This window comes from Triticum urartu, chromosome 2 (assembly GCF_003073215.2).
Source record: "Triticum urartu cultivar G1812 chromosome 2, Tu2.1, whole genome shotgun sequence".
NCBI classification, from domain to species: Eukaryota; Viridiplantae; Streptophyta; class Magnoliopsida; order Poales; family Poaceae; genus Triticum; species Triticum urartu.
The window spans coordinates 211,052,414-211,074,470 of NC_053023.1; positions in this window are offsets into that span (position 1 = coordinate 211,052,414).

A 22,057-nucleotide genomic window follows, 5' to 3' on the forward strand; every position below is an offset into this window, starting at 1 on the left:
TGCGAAAATGACCAATGTAACGAGGAGCCAACTTGCCCTTGATACTAAAACGATGGGTACCATTTAAAGGAGTAACCCGAAGGTAAGCCTTGTCGCCAACTTCATAATCCACTTCCTTATGACTACGTTCATACTGTCTCTTTTGACGAGATTGGGCTGTTTTCAAATTCTCACGAATGATGTGAACTTGTTCTTCTACCTCCTGGATCATATCCGGTCCAAAGAATTGTCTTTCACGAGTTTCTGACCAGTTTAAAGGTGTTCGACATCTTCGTCCATACAGAACCTCAAAAGGAGCTTTCTTGAGACTGGATTGGTAGCTATTGTTATAAGCAAACTCGGCGAAGGGAAGACACTTCTCCCAATCCATACCGAATGAGATAACACAAGCTATAAGCATGTCTTCAAGAATTTGGTTGACCCTTTCCACCTGACCACTTGATTGAGGGTGGAAAGCGGTACTGAAGGAAAGGTGGGTGCCCATGGCAGTTTGGAAACTCTCCCAGAAATGAGAAGTGAAAAGACTACCACGGTCTTAATTGATCTCTAGTGGAACACCATGAAGTGACACTATTCGAGAAATATATAAGTCAGCGAGCTGACTAGCAGTGATGCTCTCTCGAACAGGTAGGAAGTGAGCCACTTTGGAAAGACGATCAATGACTACGAAGATAGCATTATTCCCAATCTTGGTCCTGGGAAAGCCGGTGATGAAGTCCATACCAACTTTATCCCATTTCCACTCAGGAATAGCTAAAGGCTGAAGGGTGCCAGCAGGCCTTTGATGATCTGCCTTAACGCGACAACAAACGTCGCAGTTAGCAATGAACTAAGCAATTTCTCTCTTCATCCTAGTCCACCAGAACCTCTGGCGTAGGTCCTGATACATCTTAGTACTACCGGGATGAATCGTGAGAGGAGATTCATGCGCCTCCTTAAGGATTAATTGTCGAAGATGTTGATTCTTGGGAACCACCAAGCGATTCTCAAAGAAAACAACACCTCGATTATCTATAGAGAAACTACCACCAACTCCCTTCTTAATGTTCCTCTTAATGCGGATAAGACCCTTATCAAACTTCTGGCCAGTAATGATCTGATCCTCAAGGGTAGGTTTCTCCACCAAGGTTGATAGGAATCCATGAGGAGCAAGGTGAAGGTTAAACTTACTGAATTCCTCATGGAGAAGTGGTTGGCCCTGCTGCAACATGAGATTGTTGCAACAGGACTTACGACTTAGCGCATCAGCCATGACATTCCCCTTGCCTGGGGTGTAGGTAATTCCTAAGTCGTAATCTGAGATCAACTCCAACCAACATCTTTGCCTAAGGTTCAAATCTGGTTGGGTGAAGATATACTTGAGACTCTGGTGATCGGTGTAAATCTCGCAACGCTTACCAAGAAGGTAATGTCGCCAGGTCTTAAGTGCATAGACTACGGCTGCAAGCTCTAGATCATGTGTAGGATAATTCTCCTTATGTGGATGCAACTGTCGAGATGCATAGGCAATCACATGGCGATCTTGCATAAGAATGCAACCTAGTCCCTGTCGTGAGGCGTCGCAGTAGATAACAAAGTCTTTAGTGAAATCCGGTGGCACAAGTATGGGGGCGGAAGTCAGGCGTCTTTTCAGTTCCTGAAAACTGTGCTCACACTGTGGGGACCACTCAAACTTTTTATCTTTCTTGAGAAGTTCCGTGAGAGGTTTGGCCACTTTGGAGAAGTTCTCAACGAAGCGGCAACAATAACTGGCTAGGCCAAAACTCCTAACTTTCTTAACCGATTCAGGAGGAGTCCAATCAAGAATGGCCTGAACTCTCTCGGGATTGACGGCAATGCCCTTGCCAGAGATCACGTGACCTAGGTAGGTCACTTCTAGCAACCAAAATTCACACTTGGAGAACATGGCATAAAGGCGGTGCTCTCGGAGTTTCTCTTACACAAGTCTAAGATGTTCGGCATGCTCTTCCTCATTCTTCGAGTAAATAAGAATATCATCAAGGTAAACCACGACAAACTTATCTAAGTACTCCATGAAGATCGAGTTCATCAAGCGAGAGAAAGTAGCTGGAGCATTGGTTAGACCAAAGGACATGACGGTGTACTCGTACTGACCATAACGAGTGATAAAAGCTGTCTTAGGAATGTCCCCATTTCTGATCTTGATTTGATGGTAGCCTAATCTCAAATCCATCTTTGAAAAGACTGAGGATCCAGCGAGCTGATCATACAGGTCGTTGATCCTGGGGAGCGGATACTTGTTCTTTATCGGGACCAAATTAACGAGGACGATAATCTACAATCATTCGGTCCGTACCATCCTTCTTCTTGACGAAGAGGACGGGGCAAGCCCAGGGAGAAGAACTAGGATGGATGAAACCCTTTTGCAAGGATTCATCAAGTTGTTTCTTAAGCTCGGCTAGCTCCAAGGGTGCCATCTTGTAAGGTCTCCTAGAAATTGGAGCGGTTCCTGAGATAAGATCTATGACAAACTCTACATCTCTATCAGGTGGAATACCTGGCAGTTCCTCTGGAAAGACATCCGGAAAGTCACGGACTACCGGGATATCCTCAAGGTCTGGAAGAGGGCTAGCATTAAGAGAATAGTTGACGCTTTGCAAATCTGGTGGAGACAGTGACTATCTTGCCGGATGGGTGTGTAAGCTGAACAGACCTGGTGAAACAATCAATCTTGGCATGATGAGCTGTCATCCAGTCCATACCCAAGATGATGTTAATATCTGAAGACTTGAGGGCTACAAGTGATGCAATGAACACAAGTCTGTCAACAAGAATTTCATTACCATGGCTTATTCTGGTAGTTTTCCAACTAGACCCTGGAGTTTGGATTTTAAGTGGAGTTGGCATATCACAAAATGACATGTCGTGCAAACGAGCATAGCCTTCAGAGATGAAGGAGTGAGATGCTCCGGTATCGAACAGAACCGAAGCTGCATGACAGTTGACAAGGAGTGTACCCAGAACGACATCCGGATCATCATGAGCGTCTTCAGCTGAGACATGATGCACACATCCACGTTCAGTGGGAGCTGACTTGGCACTGATCATCTTGCATGGTGGCTTACCACGGCCAATAGACTTCTCAGGCAGGGGTGGAGCATAGTTGGTTTGAGAGCAGTCACGTGCATAGTGTCTTGGTTCTCCGCATGTGAAACAAGTCCCTGAAGTAGGACGTGGACCCGCATTGTAAGGCGGCCTACCAACAGGCTTGGGTGGAGCATACTACTGAACTGGGTGAGGTGCCACACAAGATGGCCTTGGTGTATAACCGGGTGGAAGAGCAGAGTTCGGAACCCAAATCCGGCGCTTCTGAGAACTAGAACCGGAGGAAGAACCCAAATCACGGGTGTGCTTATGAGACTCCTCGTAAGTGAGCTGAGCTGTCTCTGCGTTAATGGCCTTGTTCACAAGAGCCTGGAATGTATTGCAATGATGCAAGTGGAGATCATGACGCAACTTGGGGTTGAGACCCTTCCGGAACCTAGCCTGCTTCTTGGCGTCTGTGGACACTTCTTCTGTAGCATAGCGAGCAAGGTTCTCAAACTCTCTACTATAAGCATCAACAACCATCTTACTCTAGGTGAAACTACAGAACTCTTCTCTCTTGCGATCAATGAGAGCCTGAGGGATGTGATGCTCGCGGAAAGCATCAGTGAAATCTCTCCAGGTGGGTATCTGGCCAGCAGGAAGCATAGCCTCATAGTTCTGCCACCAAAGACTAGCAGGACCTTCCAGGTGATATGCAGCATAGGTGACCTTGTCACCTTCAGCTACGTTCGCAGAATGCAACTTGATAGTGATACTACGGAGCCAATCATCGGCATCGAGTGGCTCAATGGAATGATGGAAGGTAGGTGGTTTCAGGCCAATGAAGTCATGAATGGACACAAAATCTTTGTGCTGATGGGAGGTGTTCTCCTCAATACGTGCTAACAAGCGGTTAGACTCACACTTGTTCCTCTCCATCTCTAACATGAACTCTGCCAATGAGGGCTGGTCGGGAGGATCCTCATCCCTACCATCTCCGTGGTTCTGGCTACGAGAAACAGAACTTCGGTTAACCGGCAACAGCCTGAAGAACGAAACCAAGGAAAACAAGGATGGATTCAGTACCAACTATAGGATGCAGAAGGTAGCACAAGAAATTAGTATCTCTCGAACTCCTAGGACAATTCCGGAAGCATAACGACAATTAAATGCTCAAAATGAGACATTCTGCAAAAGACGGGGTAGCACCATACTCAACATCATCACTCAAGGTTTTGAGACATTACTAAACAAACTACACCGGAAGTACTTGAAACTGGAATATGACTCTGATCAACCAATCCTAAGAGACTACGGAGTAGTAACACGTGATCCTGATAGACGGAAGAGAAAGCCTAGTTCCTTAACCCTGTAGGAAAGATAGGATGACTCAGATCAGAAGGCATGAGGTATAAGGAGTTAAAGAGCCTTACGTTCCCTTCCACAATCAATTCCCCTATATAGCTAAAGAATTTCTAGACTCCACTTCGACCAGGTTAGCTTGGCAATCCTACAGGCAGTTAGGCTCTGATACCAAAGCTGTCGGGACCCTGATTCTAAGTCACACCGATCTAGCATGTAACACCTCATATCACTTTGCAGCCTCACGCACGGTATTCCCACGGGTGTCGCCTTACCATGGCCCGGGACCGTTTGCGCCTTTTGGCTCACGTATATGATAGTGTCGCTAGCATCCATATGATAGAGAACCTGGGCCGACATGACTAGTCGTGAACCCAAAGTGGCACTAACTTACAGGGACAGGCATACATGAAACAACATCGAGCATGTCGGTCAGCAGCGTGTGAATCTGGGCTGTAGCAACTGGGCTAACAGGACTCCGGGAACCCGGGCTATAGCAGGCTAGGCAGGACTCCGGATGTCACAGCGTGACATTTCCTCAAAGGGGCAGACACAGGAACGAAGTGAATCACATGCCGGCCAGTCTGAGTGTTCCGGAGCAGTAGTGCTGGGCTAGCAGGACTCCGGGTAAACCGGGCTGTAGCGGACTACCATGGCTCGGTGGAAGCACTAGACTACATTTCCCCATAAGAGAGGCTACCAAGGATAGACAACTAGGTTGTCCGATCCCACACATAGCAATACACGTTACACGTACGCATAACATGCAAGTATGTGTTGTACAACATGGCATCACAACATAACGCAAACTCATATAGATAAAGGCCCAGAAGAGCCACATAGCATTAAATACAAACAGGGGTCACAAGACCCATCATTCAGAGCATACAAGCAACGGAAGCATTACATGTCTGAGTACAGACAACTACAAAAGAAAAAGGCTGAGAAGCCTGACTATATACAAGTCCCTCCCAAGGGTACAAGATCGTAGCTGAGGTAACAAGCTACTCGTCGAAGTCCAAGCGGTACTACTAGTGAGACAGATGTCTCACCTGCAAAACATAAATAAAGCAAACATGAGTACAAAGGTACTCAAGAAGACTTACATCAGATCCTATCATACATGCATTTGTATCAAGAAGGTAATGTGGGGTTTAGTTGCAGCAAGCCAGCTTTGACTCAGTGGCTATCCTGTTCTATGACAACGAGAAACTTCTTTGAGGTGAGGCAGCGCACATGAGTCCACTAATCACCACATCAATACACCACTATGGATTCATTCTCATCTCCTTACGAGAAGGCCATCTATAGCACTCACACTTGTCTTGAGCATTTTTAGAGTATCCACTTTAAGTTGTCTATGTACCACATAAGCATCCAAGAAGTCCATAACCGAGGACACGGCTATTTGAATAGATCATGATAACCCTGCAGGGGTGTACTTCTTCACACACGCTCTCACCACTTATCACCATGTACACGTCATGTATCTCAGCAACCTTCAAGCGGAAGCCTAGTGAGGGTGTCGGCCACGACCTGACTAACCACACAAGACTCTAGTCTAGGTTTATCGCCTATTCGGGTTCCATCCACAAGGAGATCCGGCCGGGGTTTCACTCACGGCCCCAAACGATGTGTACAGGGTTCCCGAGCCCACCATCCGGGTGCCACTCGGTACACCGGGCCACGGTGCCTAGTCTGTCCCAAGTCCACCCTGCCGGGTGCCACTCGGTAGAAAAATAGCACTACCTACAAACACCAGAAACTAGTTGTAACTCCTGGACAGAGATCGAGGTGACTAATAAGTCGAGAGGGGCACTTAAGCATTCCAATGCGTGGTAGTAGCTAGTCATTGGACAACATACACATAACTCAGTGCTTAAGGACGGTTCCAGTGAGACAACCCACCATGTACTCCTACATGGCCTCTCACCGCTACCTTTACCAAATCGTGTTCACACACTTGACTCTCAGCACCAGAACATATCATAACACTCCAATTCATTCCCAATGAATCAGACCTGACACAACTCTAAGCAATAGTAGGCATGCATGGTAGGAACACAACATGGCTCAATCAACTCCTACACATGCTAGTGGGTTTTAACTATTTACTGTGGCAATGACAGGTCATGCAGAGGAATGGGTTCAACTACCGCAGCATAAAGTAGCAGTTGAATCGTTGTTGTCCTAATGCAATAAATGAGAGCAGGAGCGAGAGAGTAGGATTGTATCGGAATGAACAAGGGGGTTTGCTTTCCTGGTAGATCAACAGGGGGGCACTGCTCCTCTGACAGGTACTCTGGATCGGTCTCCGGAGCAGGACCTATCGAGAAGGAACGGTGTCGGCAATCAATACACAATCATATGCAACAATATGATGCATGAACATGGCATGAGTAAGTGATGTGTTTTGAGCTAATGCATTTAGCATTCTATTTGGAAGAGGTCCATTTGAACCAATGCAACTCTAAAATAAGCCTTTATAAATGCCATAAGTGTGTTTCCTCATATACAGCATGTATAAGTTGGGTTTTCATGCATAAAAATGGTACAGATGGATAGATTGCAAGTTTTTGATAATTTTTCATATATAAATTATTTCAATCGGAGCTACGGTTGAATTTCTATGAATTTTTGAAGTTTAGCTAATTTTCTGGAATTTCCTGATTATTTTAAATCCAGAAAACCATTATTGCGTCAGCATGACAGCAACATTGCGTCAGCAGGTCAAAGGCGGCTGACCAGGTCAAACCTGACGTGTGGGGTCCACACGTCAGTGACTGACTAACTAATCTAAGTTAATTAGTGTTAAGCTCCTACTAACTAAAATGTCAGTGGAGTTAATTAAACTTAATTAAAAACTAAACTAGGATTAGCTGGGGCCAGGGCCCACTTGTCAGCGACCCAGGGGAGGTCAAACCCCTGGTCAGTGGGGTCAAACCCGCCGGCGACTCGACGCCGGCGAGGCCAGACGCGGCGGAGGGCCTCGGATTTGGTCCTCTGGTGACCAAATGGGCCGCTGAGACCACGGGTGAGGAGCCAGGGCCCGTCCGCGTCGTCTAGAGCAAACGGGTGAGGCGGGGACGACCGGAGCTCGCCGGAATCGAGCTCGAGGCGGCGGCTGAAGTTCGGCCAGGTGCGCGCGCAGCGCTGCGGTGCACGGCAGGGGCTGCGGTTGGCGGCATGGGCTTGCTGGGGGGCTGCTGAGCGTGTTGGCGTGCGCGGCCGCGAGCTGCGGTGGCCAGGATGACGGCGACGGCATGCACGGCGAAGAGGAGCTACGGCCGTGGTGGCAGACGGGGCTAGAGGGCGCCGGAAGAGCAGGCGAGAGGGGGGTTCGACGGCGGGGCTCACAGCGGATCCTGCGGAGGCGTCAGCGAGCTCGGGGAAGGTCCAACGCGGTGGAACGGCGACGGCGATATCCGGCGGCCGGCGATGAGGAAGACGGCGGTGAGGACGAAGCGGAGCTCGCCCGGTTGCTTGGCTCGGTGAGGAGGGAGAGGGGGTCGCGGCGGAGCTGGGGAGCGTGTCAGGGAGGTGCGGCAGTGGCCGAGGCCACAGTGGCTGTGGACAACGGCGACGGCGATTTCGGCCGTGAGAGAGGGAGCGAGGGGGAAGAGGGAATGGCACGGGAGAGAGCGAGAGAGGCTTGGGTGGGGGCATGGCGACGTTTGGCATGAGGAGAAGGCTTGGAGAGGCCAGGCAGGCAGCTGCGTGCCGGCGCGCACGGCGTCGGGCACCGCTTCCCCTCTGCCTACTGGCAAGAGGAGGAAGATAGCTATGCCCCTGGTGGGCTGGCCAGAACAGAAACGGGCCGGCCAGAGGCGCCAGGTAAGTTTCTCCCTTTTTTCTATTTTGTTTCTGTTTTCTATTTTTCTGACATTTGTTTGGTTTAATAAAAATACTAAACCATTTTATTTTCTTGTGCCAATTTTTGTAGGGGCTACTGGTATTATTCCAGAGCTCCTCAACTACTAGCATAATTTTTGGACATTATTTTATATATATAACAATATATATCCAAAGCAAATAATTACTGCATTAATTCCAATTGCCCAAAATAAATACTTATGAGCTCCTGAAAATATTGGTTTGAATTTTACCTCTGACCAATATTTTCAGAGAGCATCATGAACATTTTCTTGGAACTTTTTGGAGCAATTTTTATCTGGGTTATTTCTAGAAATGATTTCTGAGGGTTTCACCAATCCCCATTTCAAATTTAAATGAAATTTAAACATGATGCAAACATGAAGGCTAGCCTAGGTCATACCAGAACTAGGGATGTGACACGGCGGTGAGTACAAGGTTAGAACCATCACCAGCGATGAGTTCGACGTCATCTACACCCGTTCTTCCACGATGGTGAAAGGATGCCTTTCTCGCTTCAACTGCATGTTTGAAAACTCAGATGATGAGTGGGTCGCTGGGCTAGATGTTGAGTACACCACAGTCCTGGGACGAGAGAAGGATCTAAAGGACGAAGAGAGGAAGAAGCCCGCCGTGATCCAGGTTTGCGTACATAACGTTTGCTTGGTCTACCACATATGCCATGCCGACGTTGAGTGCCAGGATTTTAAGAACTTCCTCAAGGACAAAACAGTGAAATTCGTTACTGTAGACTTTGGTAACGACAAAGAAGTCCTGCGTTGGATAGGCCTCGTTGTAGGCAACACCTTCGACCTCTAGAAGAATCGGCTGGTGTCCTCTCGTCAGCCTTCAATGCTGACCCTGGCAGGAGCCATGGTTCATCCTTCGTACGGTAAACTGGAGTAACCTCATTACACGTTTCATCGTCATGCATGGCAGCGGAATGTACTAGATATAGACCACATCCACTACGCTGCAATGGATGGCTACGTTTGCTTCAATATCTACAAGGGTTGGATGAAGAGCAACAGCCAAGTGTGCGGTTCAAGCAAAGAAGTATCCGCCAAGAGGAAGAGGGACAAGGACGAAGTCGAGGACGTGGACGAGGACTTCGAGTAAGGTGGCAGTGTCGTTGCTCGTGGTGGTTCTAATGCAGTGTCTACCGGAATAGTTGCAAAGTGTAATTTCAGGTGTGCTTAATTTAATTTGAGGGGTGTGTTGTGCTGAGCCCCCAGCAGAACTATGTTATGTTTCTTCCCTTTACTTTAATTCTTCAGTACGTACATACTAGTATTTCTTACATTTCATCTTTTAGTTGGTATAGTACTACCACTCGTTTCTTCACATTATATACGTACAATATATATGGCCAACATCATATAGCCAGCAGTTTAGTTGTCAAAGAATTTCAGGGTGCTTAGTTTTGTCAAAGAATTACAGGATGCTTAGAGGGTGCTTGGATCCAAGGGACTTATTTTAGTCTGACTAAAAATAGTCTCTTTAAGAGGCTAAAGTTCCAAGCACCCCTAACTAAAGAGGGGCTAAAACTAGTCTTGAGACTAAAATTTTTGAGTCAGGGGTACCCCTACTAAAATGTGGATTAGTCCTCTCTCTACTCATTTAACTCCTCTCCTTTAACACAGGCGAGTTCCGGATTAGAGGGTTTGGAGGATAATAAATGCTCATTAACTTGATTTTAGCCTTTTTAGTATTTGGATCCAAGCATGGGTGAGCCTAGCATGTTTTAGTCCCACTACTTTTAGTCATGGGACTAAAACGTATCCAAGCACCCTCTTAGTTTTATTTGAGGGGTGGGTTGTGCTGGACACCATTATTGTGACTAGCCTTTTTAATAGTACTATATGCATAATTTGGCGACGAGCGCTCTCTATATGTACCACCTTTTTTTTAATTTCAATTTTTGCTCCATGGTGCAATCCATCGATAGTACTACTATACAAAAGTATACATTTTTTAAAAGGATAGAGTACTGTTCATCACATATATAGCCAGTTAAATTCTCAACCTAGAACGACATGCATGCCATGTAGTAAACCGATACGGAGGGACTATAGTAAAAATGAGGTGATTTTACCGAGCGATCGGCGGGGGAGCATGGCCTGTCATGCGGTCCCACGTGTCATGATGTACCAAGGCGATGCGCGTGTCCCTCTTGAGGCAGAAGCAATACTAGTACGTTGTTTGAGATGATGGCGAACCGAAGTGTGAAATAATGGTTGCTTCGTCCGTCTGGGAAAGTGCGACATTGTGATTTGACGTCTCATTGCTCATTACTACTACTGGGCTGGTACGAGTGGGGTGCGTCCCCCCTGCTGTTCTGCACTATTATTTGGTGCTTGACACATCGACCCAGTTGCTATATGTCCCACATGCCGGCGACAGGAAGTATAGAATTCATGAAAGGGAGCGTCGACAGAGAAGTATACTACAAAATTCATGAAAGGGAGCGACTTAGTTTTGGAAAAATCTGTTTTTACGGAGTACGTACCCACTAGGGTTTATAGGGCTCATCTAAAAAACATTCGTTTTTCCGTTTGATAAGTCTCAATTCTACTATACTAGTAGTAGTACCATTACATGTTGGATTTCGAGGTGCGTTAGATCACCCGACGCAAGCAGTGTCAAGAGGAAACTAACCAATGCATGTACAAGTTCATGGAAATTTAGTGGTCATTCATGCATTCGTTCTAATTAATGCCTCGGTAAATATAACTTCTTGAGAAAAACGAGCGTACTAATTACTTTTGCAAAATACGAAATTAATTCGACCACTCACCGTCTACCTTGGTTGGAGAGATTTTGAAATTGAGCCATAAACTAGAAAGGAGGGAGTAGTAACTTATGTCTCGATTACTATTTGTGGCCTTGTATAGATGCAAAATGTATTTTTTATAGTGGCCTTGTATAAGTAAATGGAGGGAGTACTAACCAAAGTACGTAGTAGGGACGAGGAGTAAACGGAGGGAGTAGTAAAATTTTCTCCTCGTGCTGCGAGCCACCGCGCGCGTGGGCGAGGGAGCGGGTGTAAGGCGTAGTAAGCAAGCTTCACCTCATCCTGCGAGCCACCGCGCCTGTGGGTGGGGGAGACGGTGTACTAAGCAAGCTTCTCCTTGTTCTGCGAGTTGACAGGACACATCAAAAGTACTCCAGTGTATAGAACCTTGCCTCTAAGGTAGGCCCCACATGGTTTGCCTCTTTTTTAATTTAACATAACGCGTCAAGTCGCAATTTGTTTGTTCACCCGTGGTAGACGATCCTCCCTCCACCAAATGGACAACCAGTACACGTGCCAAATTACCACGTGGGCTGCCTTTTTCGTACAGAAATGAGCTCCACCGTGTACCCGCGCGCGTGTGGTTGGGAAAGAGACGGGAGTACGTGCGCCGTGCATGCACCTCTTCTCTTCGTGCACATCCCCCACCTATGTGGGTGTGTGGGTGAGAGAGATACAAACCTAGACATAATGCACCGTCCATCCCCATGCCTCCGCCCAGTCCGACCACCAGTCACCACCACGCCCCACTCCTCCTCACCTTATCTCTCATCTTTATCCCTCCATTTTTATATACAAGGGGCCACTATCAAAATTACAATTTGCAGATATACAAGGCCACTAACACTAATCGATGCAATATTAATGGTGTTTGCCTCGTGGTACTAACAAAGGAGGACATTAATTATCCCTTGCATGCATGCGGGAGTTTGTAAAAAAATGCATCTTGATGTTCCGTGCAATGCACGGGCATCTTGCTAGTCCATGAAAACAACACATGGCAAAATTCCACGGCGAACGAGGGATTTGAATCTATTGGGAGGGGCTGTTTGGATCTTGCCCGGGGTAGCCAAAATATTGGCAACCCTTTTGTCCACCGGTGCCTTTTCCACCGATGAACGAGGAATGGCTCGGGTGCTCATGCTATCATGCATCCTCCAGCGCGCACGTTGGAGACGAGCTCGCACGAGTTGTGTTTTTTTGTCCCACAACGCCGCCCGAGCCGCCCGCATACCGACCGGCGACCCGCAAATTACGCCATCCAACCGTAGCCGCACACATTATGACAGCAACTCAACCAACCGGACGAAATTCACGCAAACACGTAGACAAACTAATATTTCATATAAACAACGACGGAAATCATATAGAATACCGGACTTTCATACAAACATGACGGATTTCATTACATTCAAATGAACTACGCGGTGCTAGTTCTGGACAGCGCAGGTATATAATACCTGGCCTAAATGGTCGCCCGTCGATCGATTTGTGTTCCTCATGTCCGGCAGCACGATCACCGGACTGCCGGGAGCCTCAGAGGTATATGCTTCAGCGCAAAGGCCGGCTCGCTTCCCCACTGTCCAACTAATATCATTGGCTGGTGCCGAAGATGATGGTGGCCGGCACGGGTTCGAGTTCATCACCGGCCGCTACTTCGCCATGGCTGGCACCGGCTCGAGTTCATCCTAACATTCCCATCTTCCGTGGAGCCCATGCGGGGTCGATGAAGGTCCTCGCAAAAAAGGATCCAACAAGACACCTGCTGTGTACGTCGGCGTCGACTCCGCTGTGTCCTTCATGGGACCCAAGCGGCGGCGACCTCCCGTGTTCTACTTCTCCTTGATGATGGCGGCGGACGCGGAGGCGCTGGCCACCGACTCGTCGCTCTCCGTGCACCCGGCTTCTGTCACTGCTTGCATGGCGCGGCCGCCGGCATGGGAGTCTCGGCCACAGAAACGGGAGACGCGGTACGAGGCGGCGGCGTGGACGGCAGCAACGATGCCCGTGCGCCGCTCCTTGCCGAGCTGGCCTGGAGCGGCGAGTTGCTGAACCGCGCGCCGGCTTGGGGCGGCAACTAGCTCCGTCGGGTGAGGGGAGGTAGGTGGATCAGCAAGCTGCATAGCTCGTATCCGGCGGGCTACCCAGCCGGCTTGGATGCGGAATAACTACTCTTCGTAAGCCATTGTAAGAGTGGACAAAATGGTGGAGGAGATAGTGGAGCGGCCCGGTCATGAACGGACGTGTGTCCAGAGTGGGTTTCTCGGCTTCCACACAGGCGGGTTTCATGGAGACGTTTGAATGCGGCACGGAGGCGTGTTCAGCCGGGCGTGCCGTGAGTGGCGCCCTCGACTCTGACCTAGGACACCACGCCGTTCTTCCACTGACATGTGGGCTCTTTGGGTGCATGGCATGCATGTCGGTGACCCAACGCAGGCAGCGCACAACAAAGGAACCTTTGGTGGGCCAGGGCGGTCAGAAGCGGGTATTTCATAAACCGACGATTGTTCATTGAGTGTGACGTCATCTTTTTCATGTAGATAAGCCTACTATGTTGATAGCCCATTCGATACGTTGTGATTCATAAAGACTGCTGCAAACATCAATGTTCCTCTTATCACATATAAGATTGATTAATACCCGTAACATTCCATGTCCTTAACAGAGGGTGCATGCACGTATAGGTTGAACGTGTGTCTTGCGTCGTGTGTTGTGTGCATGCAGGCGTGCGAGTGTTGCGTGCGTGCAAGGGTACGTTTCAGTGTTGCATGCATGGGTGCGTACATGCATGTGTTCGTGAGTGCATGTGTACATGTCAGTGTTGCACGCCAGCATACGTGCGTGTGTACGTGTCAGTGTTGCATGCCTACATGCATGCGTGTCTTGCGTGTGTGTCTTGTGTGAGTGCATGTGTACGTGCGGGGTGAGGCTAAACGTCAGTCGACTGACTTTTTCATCTCTGGTCATTAGATTTTCCAGCCGTTGGATATGAAATCAATGGCCTCCAGTTTATCATCAAACTCCACCCCCCTGAGCCGCCAGCCACCACCGGCCGAACCGCCAGCCCCCGCCGCCCGCAGCCAGCCCGCCCTCCCCGAAACCACTCCCCACCGCCGGTCCACCGCCGCACCGGCCATCCCCCTCGGCCCCCCCCCCCCCCCGAGCTTTTTCTCCGGGGATCCCCACCCCACCGCCCAATGAACGCCCCCAACCGCCGGTGACTGCCAACCAGAGGTCTCACGACTTCGAATACCCACGGACCACTAATTTATTACCATTTCTGTCCTTCATATACGCGCTGACGGGTGGGCCCTATGGTAATGTGCGCTGCTGAATGTGGACCGTTTGACTGGTCAATTGATCTGTTATCAACAAATTACGGAGCTGTACGGTGAGCCAGTGACCGTATGATCGCCCTAAAATGTACTCCTATTTTATTAACACAGTACAGACTCAAACTAACATTTCTTTCTTTCATATACGAGCTGACAGGTGGGCCCCACGGTTACGCGCCCTGATGATGCAACACTAGTTGCGCCGCGTGGAACGTTTGACTGGTCAATTCATTGTGTCATCAACAAAATACGGAGTTGTACGGGTGAGCCAGTGACCGTATAATCATGATACGTATTTGTTTAACACAGTACAGATGCAAGGGCTCATATATACGCGCAAGCACTCACCGCTATAAGCGCACACACGCGAACCCTACCCGTATGAGCACCTTCGAGAGAGTGGGCCAGCATATATGATCTTGAGATTTTACGAAGTAACCATAGGTGCCCCGTAGTCGAGTGGAACGTCTCCTCCCATTGAACGTACATCGCCGGAAAATACTGAAATTAACACAAGATAAATGCGAGCACCGGGACTTTAACCTTGGTGGGCTCGAGAAACCACTGTCCTCTAACCATCCAACCACATGTTGGTTAGCACGACAAAATGTATGTGGTGACCGTGATGAGCTTATTCTGAAGTCCAGTGACCATATCGTGCTTTCGCTTCAAATACAATGACCGTAAGTGTCGTCAACAAAATACGGAGCACGCATCAAATGCAAAGTCCATCAGTGTCATCAACAAAATATGGAGACGTATCGTGAGCTAGATACCATTGTACTATTGTATATGCTTATTTTTCTTAGTGGCCGATTGCGTGTGTGGTGTGGTGGGCACATCATTTCTAGTTGTGGTGGGTCAACATGAAGACTCATGGGTCAGTTCCATCCTGCGCCACATATAGGTTGGACCGAGACGTGTTATACGAAGACCCATGTGGAGGACTCGGCGTACAACACGAAGCTACCAGAGTCACGGAGGACTCTATCCCCACTGGTGATAAGCCGACTATATATGATTTGTAACCCTAGGCCCTTAGTATGTTATACAAGCTTGGGGGCTAGTTCATCGATAGTATACACACACGCACAATGCCTGGTATTCACGTGTACTTTGTACACACCCCTATCACTAATATACAGTACCAGGAGTAGGCTCTTTCTTCAACTGCAATTGAATTCTAGCATGTGCATGTGTTTATTTCATATTATCGATCCATAGAGTGAGAGCGGTTTGAAATACAAGCAATGGATGCTTTTGCAATTCATATATAAACATTAATTAGTGCACTCCATGTTGTTAGTGTGAAGCACTTTATACATTTGTCACTTGCATGGATACATTCCAAATTGCTAGCTACGAAATAGAATACATGTCAAATTCAACATAAAGGGGTTTTCAAAGATTTAAATTCATAGGAAGTGCATTCATCTATTTGAACCCGAGATAATGGCATTTGTAAATCATATGTAAAAGGGGGCATCAATCTTTGTTGTGAGTTTGAACATGCTATATATATTCATACGCATATCTAACTTTTTTTTGCAACCAAGGAGATTATATCTGGAACCATGCACGAACTGAGGTAAGTTGCATATTTTTTAATATATACTCGTGTACAATGTATATTCAAATGTACCCCCTCCATTCCAAAATAATCGTAGCTTTAGGATTTTCAAGAGTAAAGATTTGTGAAGTTTGACAAATCCTGAAAGTTCAATTCAAGAGAACCGAAAACGTTAAGGCCTTCTTTGGTTCATAGGATAGGAATTTTATAGGAATAGGAAAATCATAGGAAGTGAGATGACATGCATGTCAATTCCTATAGAGAAAGAGATGTCATCTGGTGCATACGATATGATTTTTTCCATTGGTTCTAGGCTAATGTTTTTTTCCTCCAAAACGTGAAGTATTGATTCCTATCCTACATAGGAATAGGAATCCATTCCTACAAACCAAAGGGCTTCAAAGGAATTTTTCCTTTGCAAATCCTATCCTATAGAATTCCTACAAAAATCCTACAAACCAAAGGAGGCCTAATGCTTCTGCTCCCAAATATTGAACAAAGCGCCAAATAGGCCTCTGGTCACCCGAAACCGCGCGAGACTAATGTTTTGGTGGTAGGAAATTACTGTCCTGACTCTGGCCCGTGTAGCCTATCGGCCTGATGTCCAAAGGTCTAAACCGGGGTAGGTTTGTAACTTCACCAAGACGCCAGAGAAGCATTCATACGCCGTGGGCGCCTACCCATGCGCTCGGCCGAAATCTATCCCGCCCCACATTTGGGACACCTGACATGACTGTCCTACCCCCAACCCGTAATATGTCTGAAATTTTAGATGGGGGGAAAGTTTGTAACTTCCCCAAATTTCAAACAAGCGCGTCTCAAACCGAAACATTGTTCCCCCTTAGTTCCCCGCCTCCCTCCGTTTCCCCATTCATACTCCGTGGGCGCGAAAACGCCCTCTCCACCAGCCGTGAAACCCCAGCCTCCTCCGTCCTCCACCCCATAGTGGCCAATCCACCGCCGCCCTCCTCCATCATGCCGGAGCCGGTACCCCGACGTCGTCGTCCAACGCAACCGCAACGCCCTCAAGGACTTAGCAGCTGAAGCCGAGGTAGAGCTGCCTCCACGACACTAACGCCGACGTGCGCCGTACCAGAACCACTCCGACCACGCCGTCCTGCGCCTCACTGCTGCGGCTCCACTGTCGCAACCGTCCACCGCACCGGAGCTGTTCTCGCTACGCCGTCGTTTGCCGCCTCGGATCTGCTTCCCCGCCGCCGACAGACGGCCACCGCACCACACTCAACAACTTGGCCATGGGTTCATCCAAGGCTGCACCGTCCTCCACAACTTCTGGTTTCCGGCGAACAACAAGAAGATCGTCGGAAAAACAGAAGGAGGACACAGCACTGCTAGCAGAAAGAGGTACTCCTCTTCCCTTATTCATGCAAATCTTACGTCTCCGCTCACACCGTATTCATCCCACGAAAGAAACTAGTTGAGCGCTTCTTACTGCATCTTCTTCATGATACTAAATGCACAAGGTTTCCTCCCTTTTACTATTTTACCTTTGCTAGAGGTCAGTAGCCCGCCTAGATTTCAATTCAGGGTCAATCGAACCGCAATTAAAAGAAGAAGCACCCGCTTAGGCGCGTGGAGCACCTAGTCTGCCTGTTCCCCGGGGAAGCGGCGCATCAGTGTCTATCATAGGGGTGTGGGGGCGCAGGAGCTGCCTGCGCCTGATCTGGAGGTCGGCGGGGCTTGAATGGATGGCCGGGGCGGTGCCAAGCATGGCGGTGCGGTGAGGTCGAGTGGAGGGCGCAGGCAGGGGAGGAATACTGGGCCGGTGGTTGCTGGCGTTTCGAGGAAGATCATCAACACTGACTCGCTGGAGGTAGATGAAGGCGATCTGCCCGTTCTTTGTACAACGGACGGTGCAGAAAAAATGGACTAACCTATTTGCTTTCAGTCGACTGTTATTTTCATAGAATCCTGTAGTAATTTAGTGTGCCATGCATGTTGTAGAGCTATCATATGTCTCCCGTCATTTATTTCTCACCGACCTGCTATCTGCTACCTTTACACTATACTAATTGTGCACACACTTCACCCATACTCACACAATTGTTTTTCATGCATGGGTATTTCAGACTCTGACGCAGTGTTGATGAATGCAGGAAAGAAAAGACAGAAGTCGCTCTAGTGTAATTTGAAGATAAGCACTAAGCGTTCCAGTGCTCTAACGGGTGCAGTGTCAGCAGTTGGAGACAGTAAACTTAGCTCTACAGTTGATGATCTCAATTGCCACACACAACCGTCCCAGGTGCTTGCTTTAACTTCATGCTGTCAAATGTGGTTGCATGTTGCATATGGTGTCTAGCTTGTATTGCTTCCAATTTGGATAAATTACATCTGCTTACTTTACACATTATACTTTTGATAATGACATGCCTTCCTGTTTTTGATACATACTACATATGTCTATTAACCATGTTCGTGCATCAAAGTAATGCTCTTTTGTATCCCTCGTCAATCACTTATGATGAGACAGTCACCCGGGTGGGTTTCTGTGAGACGCCATACTCGTTTAAAGAGTGCAGTCTCATCCTCCCCACATGATTCTCAAGAAACAGCAAGGCTAAATGAAGATAGTCAACGTAGCTCTCTAGTTGATCACTGCAATTCCCCCACACCACCATCGCAGGTGCTTACTCTTACTTGGCAGTGTGATATGTAGTGTTCGTCTTACATGAAAGTAGTGTTCGTCAGTATCATGCATCAATGAGTTCTGAAGAGCAAATTTTATTCCTTTTTCTTGTGGGTTTGACTTGACAAGGCAAAATCAAGAAAGAGGAAGGAAAAGAGTAAGGAAGGCGATGATAGTGGTCCTCAGTAGCAACATAAACGAAGCATCTGTACCGATTCTCCTTGTACTGATAGTGCATTACAAGGTCCAAGTCTCTGCTCCCCTACTCCACCATCCAAGGTGCTTGCTCTAACTTGGTAGTGTGATATCTGGTTGCATGTTGCATATGGTGTCTAGCTCGTGTTGCTCCTAATTAGTGTAAACTGCATCTGCTTAGCTTACACATGATACATGTGAATATGACACGCTTTCCTGTTTTTGGTACATACTATATCTTATGATACGGCACCTTTAAGTCGCCACTTTGATATTGGTTGTGTCTTGCATATGATTTCTAGCATGTACTGCTTCTAATTTGTTGAAACGCCATACAGTTTGAACTTGGCAGAGTGATATTTGTTGCATCTTTCATATGGTGTCTAGCTTGCAATGCTTCTAATTTGTTGAAATGCCTTCTGCTTAGTTACCACATCATAGGTGTGAATATGTCACACCATCCTGTTTTTCATACATATTCCATCCTCGAATCATCTGTTTGCCTTTCATCCGAGTAGTGTTCGTCAGTATCATGCATGAATGAGTTCTGAAGAGCGAATTTTATTCCTTTTTCTTATCGGTTTGACTTCACAATGCAAAATCATTACAGCTGAAGGAAATTAGTCCGGCAGTGGATGATGGTGGTCCTTCGGAGCAACTCAAATAGGCGGTATCTACAAATTCTACTCCGCCATCCTCCCAACAAGATTCGCAAGACAACACAAGGCTGGACAGTCAACATAGTTGTGTAGATGATGAGCACATCTCCCCTACTCCACCATCACAGGTGCTTGCTCTAACTTGACACTATTATGTGTGGTTGCATGTTGCGTATGATGTCTAGCTTGTATTGCTTCTAACTTGAATTGCATCTGCTTACTTTACACATAATGCCTGTGAATATGACACGTGTTCCTGTTTCTAGAACATACGTGTACATGATGAGCACATCTCTCCTACTCCACCATCACATGTGCTTGCTCTTACTTGGAACTGTTATACGTGGTTGCGTTTTCCGTATGATGTCTAGTCTGTATTGCTTCTGATTATGTTGAATTGCATCTGCATAGCTTACAACTTATACCTGCAACGATCACTTACCCATAAGACACATTTAACTTGGGACTGTGATGTAGGATGCATCTTGCATTGTCTTCTAGCTTGTACTGCTTCTAATTTCTTGAAATGGCACTTACGACGAGACACTTTTTACCTGATAGAGTGATATTGGTTGCATGTTCATATGGTCCCTAGCTTTCATTTCTTCTAATTTTGTTGAAATGCCTTCCGCTTACTGTTTTTTCATACATATTCCATCCTCCTATCATACGTGTGAATATGAAACGTTGTATTTTTCTTTGTATATATTCCATCCTCCTATCTTGTGCTTGCCTTACATCAAAGTAGTGTTCATCTGTATCATGCATCAACCAGTTATGCAGAGCTAATTTTATTCATCTTCTTGTGGTTTTGACTTCATAAGGCAATATCAGAAAATAGGAAGGAAAAGAGTAAGTTAGGGGATGTTGGTGGTCCTCCGCACCGACGCAAACAGAGACTCTCTAGATTTGCCACTGCTACTGCTAATGAAGTTGAAGTCCCAAGTCTACATGAAGAGTTCATCTCCCGTACTCCACCATCGCAGGTGCTTGCTCTAAGTTGACAGTGTGATAATTGGTTTCATGTTGCATATGTTGTCTAGCATGTATTTCTTCTATTTTGATTAAATTGCACCTGCTGAGTTTATACGTTGTACATGTGCATATGACATGGCTTTCCGTGTCTAGAATTCACTGCATCTATCTATCATACCATGTTCTTACATCAAAGTACTGTTGTTGTGTATCCCGCATCAGTCACTCATGATTGGACGCTTTTAACCTGGCAGTTTGATAGTGGTTGCATCTTGCATTGATTTCTACTTTGTACTGCTTCTAATTTTTCGAATTGCCACTTATGACAAGACACTTTTAACTTGGCAGAGTAATATTGGTTGCATCTTTCATCTGGTCTCTAGCTTGCATTACTTCTATTTTCTTGAAAATCCTTCTTCTTAGTTTGCACATCGTAGCTGTGAATATGTCATACCGTCCTATTTTTCTTACATATTCCATCCTCATACGGTTGTCTTACATCAAAGTATTGCTTGTATGTATCATGCATCAATGAGTTCTGAAGAGTGATTTTATTCTTTTGTGTTGTGGGTACAGCTTGACATGGCAAATTCAAAAAAGAGCAAGGAAAATAATATAGTAGGGAGTGTTGTTACTCGTTGGGTGAAACAGAAAAGGTTCTGCCGTCGAGATTCTGCTGGTACTTATAGTGCAGTAGAAGGTCCAAGTCCACCGGCTAAATCTACAAACACAGTATCACCTGCTCCACCAGCTGCAGCATCCGTTTCAACTGTACCAGCATCTCAACCAGTTACTCGTTCGTTTGCTCCGGAACTGGCCAGTTCCCAAGCTGCCTTCACACCTAACACTACTTCCGAAGCACTGCTGACACAACAGGACTTGGCAAGATTAGATGAACCTCATGAGCATCAACACCAAGACAGTACCTGACCGAGTCAAGTTGCAGTTGCATGCTCCTTTATATGTACTCTCACAGTTTGATGTACACTAACACTTTCCATATTCATTGTTGAACTAGCACCATGGCGCAAGCGGAAACAGACATCAGGGATAATGCTTGACAGATTAACAAAATCTAAAGGAGGAAGAATGGAGATCCATTTTGAGGCAGGTTTAAAAAGGCCACGTGATGCTACAGAGTCAACCAAGTTAGTATCAGAGGCAGCCGTTGCCATTAGGTGTCATGCACGTATCCTCCCAACGTGGATCCAGTAAAGGAATGAGAAAGACAATACCCCGTTTAACACCTTCCTTGACCATTTATCCATAAGTAATGTTGTTCATCGCAATTAGTAATATTGTCTTGCTCTTTCCCATACTTTCTAGCTTCCTCCTAATAAGACTCACATTCTTTTTTGAACAGATGAGGTTCAAGTTGGATCTGAAAGATGATGCAACTAGACAAGCATGCACTCATATTTTTCAGTCTGCTCTGCGACAGTATCGGTACCACCTTAGAAAATCTCACTTTGAAGGCAAGGCTAACAATGAAATCGCCCAAACATCTCCAGTGGAATATATTACAGATGAAGACTGGACAGCCCTCGTTAAACACTGGTCTGATCCAAAGTATCAGGTAGGCTATATGTATTTGATCAG